Consider the following 8,274-nt stretch of genomic DNA (forward strand, 5'->3'; position numbering starts at 1 on the left):
AACTATCTTAGCTCCCAGAGAATACCATATTGCCCAGGTCTTTGCAAATGCTCTTTCCTTCATATGGACCACCATCTCCAATTCCAGCTTCCTTAAAGCTCAGGTCAGGTATCATCTCTTTCTCCAGTCTGGGATTAATGCCCCTCCTCTGTACCCCCACAATCCCCTTCGCACACCTACGTTATAATGCTTGTCAGATTGCACTGCAGTTATTCATTCTTGCCCCCGACCTCTGATTATGTATTTTACACCTTTGATTTCCCAGCATCTAGCAAAATACATGGAACATTGTAAGAGCTCAACAAATTGCTAGGTAAGCAAGTGCATGGGTAGATGATTGGTCCTGAAGTCCTAAAATAATAATAATAATAATAACTAATAATAAGTCACCTGGCACCATAGTAAACCAAGTAATGGTCCCCCAAAGGTATCCTCATCCTAATCCCTGTAACCTGTGACTATGCTACATTACATGGCAAAATGGCATTGGGGTTGCTAATCAACAAACCTTAAGATAGATGGATGATCCTGGATTAGCCAGAGGGGCCCACTATAATCACAAGGGTCCTTAAAAGACAGAAAAGGGAAGAACAATCAGTGTCAAAGTGATGCAATGTGAGCAAAGTTTAACCAGCCACTGCTGGAGGGAAGAGGGCTACAAGTCAAGGAATGCAGAGCAGCCCCTAGAAGCAGGAAAAGATAAAAAACAGAAACAAAATAAACCACATGAACAAATAAACAAGAACAAATTTGCTCTAGAACTTCCAGAAAGAATCACAGACCTGCTGACACCTTGGTTTTAACCCAGTGACACCCACTGAGTCACACTTTTGATCTCCAGAACTGTAAGATAATATATTTATGTCATCTCAAGCCACCATTTATGGTAATTTGTTCCACTGGAGAATTGGAGAAAACAAATACAGATACTTTTTTTAATGTTTTATTTTTATTTTTGAGAAAGAGAGAGCATGCACAGGGAAGGGGCAGAGAGGGAGACAGAGGATCTAAAACAGGCTCCTCTCTGTCCATACAGAGCCCGATGTGGGGCTTGAACTCACGAACCATGGATCATGATGGGAGCCAAAGTCAGATACCCAACTGACTGAGCCACACAGGTGCCCCTGAATGCAGGTACTTTTTAAATGGCATACAAAAAATCTCCAAAAGGAAAAACCATTATGTATTCATGCACATTAATTGAACATCTTCTCTGTGCAAGGTATGAAGTCCTGGAAGTCTATAGAGCTGAACCAGAATAAATCCTGACCTTGGGATCTATTCTTCCAGGAAATTTGATGGTGGAGAGGGGTAGAACACATCAGTCTGCCACTAAAAGACCAGAGGGCATTGAAAGAGGTAGGGAGCTATAAGTAGGAAGGAATCTGAACTTGTAGCTGAGCAGATCTCCCCTTGCCAAACAAGCATAAGAGACTGTACTCAAGGAGGCCATTTGCCATGCTCCAGGAAGGCAGCCATGCAGTGTGAGCTCCAGATCAGGCTCTAGGAACCCAGAGCTCCTTACATATGGAGAAGAGCTGTCCTTGGTGACAAATCCATGTAAGAAAAGGAGATGAAAATTACAGAATGCCATGACCAGAAGTCACTCTTGTCCAGTTTGAAAGACGAGATAATCAAAGCTCAGGGAGAAAATACTGCCCATTCTGAGGCCTTCTCTGACCCTTGCCAAGCAGGTTTATTCCTCCCTTCACAGCTGTATTTCCTGAGCCCTTGCGTCAGGTCTCTGTGGTAATCATCATTATGGATGTCACGGTTAGAGTGCATGTAGCTGCCTAGTCCTGTTGCACTATTTCCTAAAGGCAGGGGCTAAAACTTACCCAATTTTTTTCCACTCCCCTTAACAGTGACTAAAACATGGCCATTGAAAAATAAGTGTTTGTTGAATGAATTAATGTAAGATCCTGGCAGGGGGAGTCAGATAACAGAGACTTTCCAAGCCAAGGTGCCAGAGAGAAGAGAGAGATGAATGGCAAGTTTTCTGTGATAAATATGTCTTACTCTTATAGTCCAAAAGGAAGTTGTGTTTTAACAAAAATGATTCAAATCCATGTTTTCTGTGTGTTTCAAAGCCTGTAATTTTCTCTTCTTGTACTCCCTGGGAAACCCAAGTCAGAGCCCTCACTCACTCACTTAGCAGTGGTGTGACTGCAGATGGTAAATTAACCTCTGGGAGCCTTAGTTTCCTCACATAGGAAGTATGGATAATAACACCTATTTTGTCAGATTGTTTGGAGGATGACAGCTAGTATGTGCACAGCTCCGTTGCCCAGTGCATAGTAGATGTTCAATAAGTGGTGACTGTAATGAGCATCCTCCCAGAAGCACCAACCCCTATGCCACGGAACAGTTCCCTATGGGCTCCCTCCCACTACACCTGGGAGAACAGTGTTCCATCTTCCCTCTTCCTTCTTAGAGCAGCAGCCCCCTGCATTGGGCTGGTAAGCCGAGGGAATGCTCACACAAAACCTGCTCCACACAAAACCTGCACCTGAAGGAGACTCAGCAACACCATTGTTCTAGAGTTCTCTCATAAAACCTGTGCTAGAAACTTCTGACATTCAGCTGATGACTTCTCTAAATCCATGAAAATGCTGGATTTCTGTGTTCCTCAAAAAAATCAAAGTAGAACTACCCTATAATCCAGCAATAGCACTACAAGAAATTTATACAAAGGACACAGGAGTGCTGTTTTGAAGGGGCACATGTACCACAATGTTTACAGCAGTGCTTTCAACAATAGCCAAAGTATGGAAAGAGCCCAAATGCCCATCAACTGATAAATGGATAAAGAAGATGTGGTTTATATATACAATGGAATACTACTTGGCAATGAGAAAGAATAAAATCCTGCCATCTGCAGCAATGTGGGTAGAACTGGAGGGTATTATGCTAAGTGAAATCAGTCAGTCAGAGAAGGACAGATATCATATGTTTTCACTCATATGTGGAACTTGAGAAACTTAACAGAAGACCATGAGGGAAGGGAAGGGGAAAAAAATAGTTTCAAACAGAGAGGGAGGCAAATCAAAAGAGACTCTTAAATACAGAGAACAAACTGAGGGTTGATGGGGGAGGTGGGGGGAGAGGGGAAATGGGTGATGGACATTGAAAAGGGCACTTGTTGGGATAAGCACTGGGTGTTGTATGTAAGCAATGAACCACGGGAATCTACACCCCCCCAAAACCAAGAGCACATGATATACACTGTATGTTAGCCAACTTGGCAATAAATTATATTTAAAAAATCAAGCTACACTGTATATCGGGAATGGTCCTAATTTTATAAAATGATGTATAAACATGATTAGATATATCGATTCAAAGAAAACAGATGAGAAGGAAATAAAGAGAAATTTGTGATTGTTACCTCAGAGTGGTAAGATTATGCATACTAGTTATTTATTATTTAGGTCTTTATGTGCTTTGGGAAATTTACAATGAAAAATAAAACATAAATATTATTCATCTGTTTCTCTAGGTATTCCTTAGGTAGAAGACGGCAGGAGGACATTTTTGTTGGCCACTGTGTCCCTTGTAGGCCAAGCTCTCTCCCAGGGCTTGCCCTCATCTCCTCCTTGTCCTTTCATTTCATCGAGGCACGTTCATTGTTGGCTTTGCTTCTAGGTCTCTATTCACCTGTAGTCTTGCCCTTGGGATAGTCCCGGGCTTCTCCACCATGAAGACTCTCCTTCTTCACTCACCTCTGCAAATCCCAAACTCGTCAGGAAGACTCCTAAGTGTGAGGCATTAACTGAGAATCTTCTCCACACACCCTGCCCACACCTCTTAGCCCATCCCTGATTCCTGTGTCCCTGCTTCCCTTTCTACATCATTCAAGTTGATTCGACCAAGTGTCAGATCAGTGGAAATGAAAATTGGGACTGAAGGACAGGAAAAATGGATGAAAACCATAAAATTTAAAAGAGGCACAGCTAACTAAGTTTGCATACCTGTGGTATGTCTAGGTCATGCATCCAGCAGCTACAAGATCTCTAAAGGCAACAAAGAAAGGGATTTAAATGGATCTTTCTCTCTCTTTTCTCTCTTTTCTGATCTCTGCAGTAGGAGACAAGAGAGTGTGTATCTGAAAGAGAAGAAACAAGGTGTCCCTTCTGTGAGGGCACTCACTCTCCAAAGAAAAACACTGTATTACAAGGTGCCCTCTGGATTGGAAAGAGGAAACACCCAGTCTCAAGGTAAGCCGAACACTGTCCCCAGAGCCGTCCCTGCAGGGAGCTTATTTACCTTGGCTTTTCTATTCTCTGACTCATGGTTGTACTTAAACTCTCTTCTCTCTGGCTATGTGTCTTTTAATACACTTTTTTTATATCCCAAATGTGGCTTTAGAACTGACCTGTACCCTCAGTCTGGAGGCCCATTTATAATTACAAACATCAGGAGTGTGGTGACAAAATCAAAGATATTACTTATTAAAAAACATTGTAAGAGAACGCCTGATTCACTGTAAAGTTTTCTTTTTTAAAAACTTAGGATATTTGTCTCTCTTCTTGTTGCTATTTCAGGGAAAATAACTGCCAAATGGAGTTTTTCCATATTTGACTTGAAAGGGGGCGGGGAGTGGGGGTAGAAGTTGATCCTCGCTACAAGATCGGTGCCAACAGTTGGCCTGGAATAAGTGTTCACAGCCAGATTTTCAAATTCCAGTAACCAGGGGCCTATAATGAAAAGACTCCTACAAATCTCAATATCTCTCTCTCTCTCTCTCTCTCTCTCTCTCTCTCTCTCTCTCAGGCTTTTATCCAAGAAGAGCAGGAACCTTTGATCTTGTCTGGAGCCCAAAGGATCTAAGGATGGAGTGAAGACAGACAAGAGTCTGGCAAAGTCTCGACTGGGTGCGCTTATTCAAAGCATGTCTGGGATGAAGTCTCTCCAGTACTGGATTTGCCAGACCACTCCAGCCTAGGGCCAGGGCAAGCAGGATTTCAGAACGGTTGCCTGTTTATTCTACCATGTTGTGTTCAGGGAGTGACCAGCCAACTGGTCTATTTGCCCAAAGAGATTCAACCCAACCACAGCCACCCTCCTCCAGGCACTTTGGCTGCTCCCTTAAGAACCTCCCTTCCTTGCCTGCTGGGTGGAACTGGTCCTGACTGCTTTTATTTTTCCAAACTCCTCTGTGCATAAACAGGATGTTTGGAAAAGCTCAAGATGGCCAGGGGTCTGCTGAGTTGGCCCTTGATTCTCACTTGGAGGGCAGTGTTGGGCAACATCAGTGGAATTGCTTCTGCCTGGATGTTGCCCAGAATAGCTAAATCCTCTCCTCCCCCCAACCTTCTCACTCCCTCTCTTTTTCTCTCCCTTAGAGAACTTGGCTACAGGGAGTTCACACTGGTAGAAATGAGGTAGAAGAGTTGCCTTCACTTTCTAAGGGTGTTTCCTATGAGGGTATTAAGAAATATCCCTGCTCCCAAAGGGTGCAAGGAAGAAAAGTGAAGCCAGTAGGTGGGAAACTTACTCCCTTTACAGAGCTCTTCTCAAGACCCTAAGGGCTAGGGCAGGACCCTAAAGAAAAATCCGCCATAGAAAACAGCCTACCCATGATTAAAGGTCCAGTGAACAAAGTGTTTATGAGTAAAGACCCCTTACTCACCCCTCCTGACTGAACAAAAGATACACAAGATCAAGTTAACCCACTGGAACTAAGTTAATCCTAGGTGCAAACGTCTTAACATCTGAGCATGGGTAGAGGCAAGGAAAACTGCAGGCAGAGAGAGAAAGCCAAAGTCTTCCAGCAGGGAGGGGAATAAGAACAGTGGCAAATGCAGATAGAGGCCTTTTCTCAGGGCGCTCTCACAGCCTCCCTGCCTGACCAATTCCCAGGCTTAGCTATCAGTGTTTTTACACTGAGCCACTACTTGCCATTGCCAGAGTTCCCTGAGAGCTACCCAGCACCATGCAGCCTCCTGCCCCAGCTACTGGGGACAAACATAGTCCTCTGCCAACCCCTGCTCCTTTCACCACCCTGCAGGATCTGCTGCCCTGCTGACCCCGTCCTAAGACATGCAGGTACCACTGTTGGTACCCACACAAGCACACCTCCAGCCACAACATTCCCGCAGCATCCTTCATCACCCAAACTGGCTCTGCAGTCACCACCCTTGTTGCCATTGAACCAATGCTTTTCTGCCCCCTTAATCTATGTCCCCTGTTTCCTAAGCCTTGTTGGGCAATTCAGGAGTCAAGAGTTCCAGCTGAAGCTGAGATTTTGCAGCCAACCACACAGCACATGTGCACACAGACATGAGAAGAAAAGACTCCTGGGAAACTTGATTTCGTGGAAGACACTTAAAAACACTTGGCAAATTTTCAACAACATGGATGGACCTGGAAGACATTATTCTAAGGGAAATAAGCCAGACACAAAAAGACAAATGTGATCTTATATGTGGAACCTAAAAATAGACTCATGGAAGCAGAGAGTAGAATGGTCAGGGAGGGGGAAATGGGGAGATGGTGGTCAATGGATATAAAGTTTTAGTTATGCAAGATGAATAAGTTCTGGGGCAATACAGCATGGTGCCTATAGCTAACAATACTATGTTATATACTTAAAAATCTTCCAACATGGTATACTTACCACAAATATCAGTAGTAGTTATATTAATAATAATAACAATAATAAAAGGGGCAAGAGGAAACTTTGGGAAGTAATGAATATGTCTATGCCTTGATAGCAATGATGGTTTCATGGGGGTATATTTATCCCCAAACTCATTGAGTTGCACATATTAAATATGTATACGTTTTACATTTCAATTATACCTCAATTAAGTGGTTAAAAAAATTGGCAAAAAAAAAATAGAAGAAGTACAAAATTGTTATTTAAAAAACCTGAAAGAAGCCCCTTTGGTTGATCATTTAATGGAGAACACAGAGCAGTAAATTGAGGGAGACCACCAAGTAGGTTTCAGCAAAGTTAGGGTAGTATTCTCAACAATTTCTCAACAGACATTACTTTGGGGATTTAGGGAAAAAATCTAACTCACAGGAATTTTCATAAATTCTCCAAAGTGTAAGTTATTCTGTATTTCTAAAACTAATTATATTTGTTACTTGCTATTATGGATATCTAAAAGTTGTTTAATAAATAAGAGATATTAAGCTTAGTAATAGTTACCAAAACTATAGGCTATAGCAGATATTCAAACCCTAGAAAATCTTTCCATTGGACACAAGATTTTAAAAAAACTTTGTGGGGCACCTAGGTGGCTGAGTCAGTTGAGCCTCCAACTTTGGTTCAGGTCACAGTCTTGCAGTTTGTGAGTTTGAGCCCTACATCAGGCTTGCTGCTGTCAGCCTGTCAGTGAAGAGCCAACTTTGGATCTTCTGTCCCCCTCTCTCTGCCCCTCCCCCACTTGCACTCTTCTAAAAATAAATAAATCTTAAAAAAAAAAAACTTTGCTATAAATTGCATTTTCCCTTCAATTTGCTATGAAGAAACTAAGAGTTATACATTTGCTTAACATTTATCCTGTTCCTTAATTTTTTCATCATGAAATCCTATCTGTGGTAATGTTTTGGTTCTTGATATGGATTTGGTCACTGTGAAAATTTTATCAAGCTGTATGCTTATGACTTATACACTTCTAAAAGCTTACTTTAACAAAATTTCAGCTGATTTAATTCTGTACTAAATTATCAGTGTCTTGTCTGCCTAATGCCTAAAGGAAGACTAATTATTCCCGGAATCATACCCAAGTAACTATATAAGACTAAAAGGAAAAGGTGACTCTCTCAAGGAAGGGACCAGTTTGCACATCCTTCAAAAGTGAGCCCATAATACACACATCATATCCTACCTCCTCTCCCACCATGATGCCCACTCCCTCCAACTACCAGGACCTTGCCAAAATTTCCATTCCTAGACTTATCTTCCCAATTCACCAATTAGGGGAAAGGATTTGTCCACCAGACAGCAGTAAGGACCCTTGGTTTTAAGTTTTTGCCTACAATCCCTTCTTTGTGTCCCAGTAGGCGATGCCCCTCTGTTTCAAGCCTCAATTCCTCCATAACTTTTAGGGAAAATAAAAGGAAATAGGCATCAAGTCTAGGAAGTGTTACAGGCTACTTAAAGACTCAAATGGACTTGGACTTTTCTACCATTCTCTGTGCACTCTGTAGAGCTGGGATTAGTAGAGGTGCATTCTCTCCTACCCTCAGCCTCTGGAATCTGTTTGGTATGGGAGAGATTGGGCAATCCAAGTAAAACTGCTGTGGGGGGATGATGGAGGA

At 42.4% G+C, this 8,274-nt stretch overlaps 1 long non-coding RNA gene across 1 annotated transcript; it reads left to right on the top strand.

The window, feature by feature from the left end:
- Window positions 1-272: 272 nt before the first annotated feature.
- On the top strand, window positions 273-7,370 carry LOC109276190 (uncharacterized). The gene is made up of 3 exons (XR_002084523.2): window positions 273-313; window positions 4,084-4,217; window positions 4,774-7,370. It is a non-coding gene; the product is annotated as an uncharacterized LOC109276190 (long non-coding RNA).
- The last annotated feature ends 904 nt before the right edge of the window (window positions 7,371-8,274 follow it).

Source organism: Panthera pardus, unplaced genomic scaffold (genome assembly GCF_024362965.1).
Source record: "Panthera pardus isolate Hobbes unplaced genomic scaffold, ASM2436296v1 HiC_scaffold_6, whole genome shotgun sequence".
Taxonomy (NCBI): domain Eukaryota; kingdom Metazoa; phylum Chordata; class Mammalia; order Carnivora; family Felidae; genus Panthera; species Panthera pardus.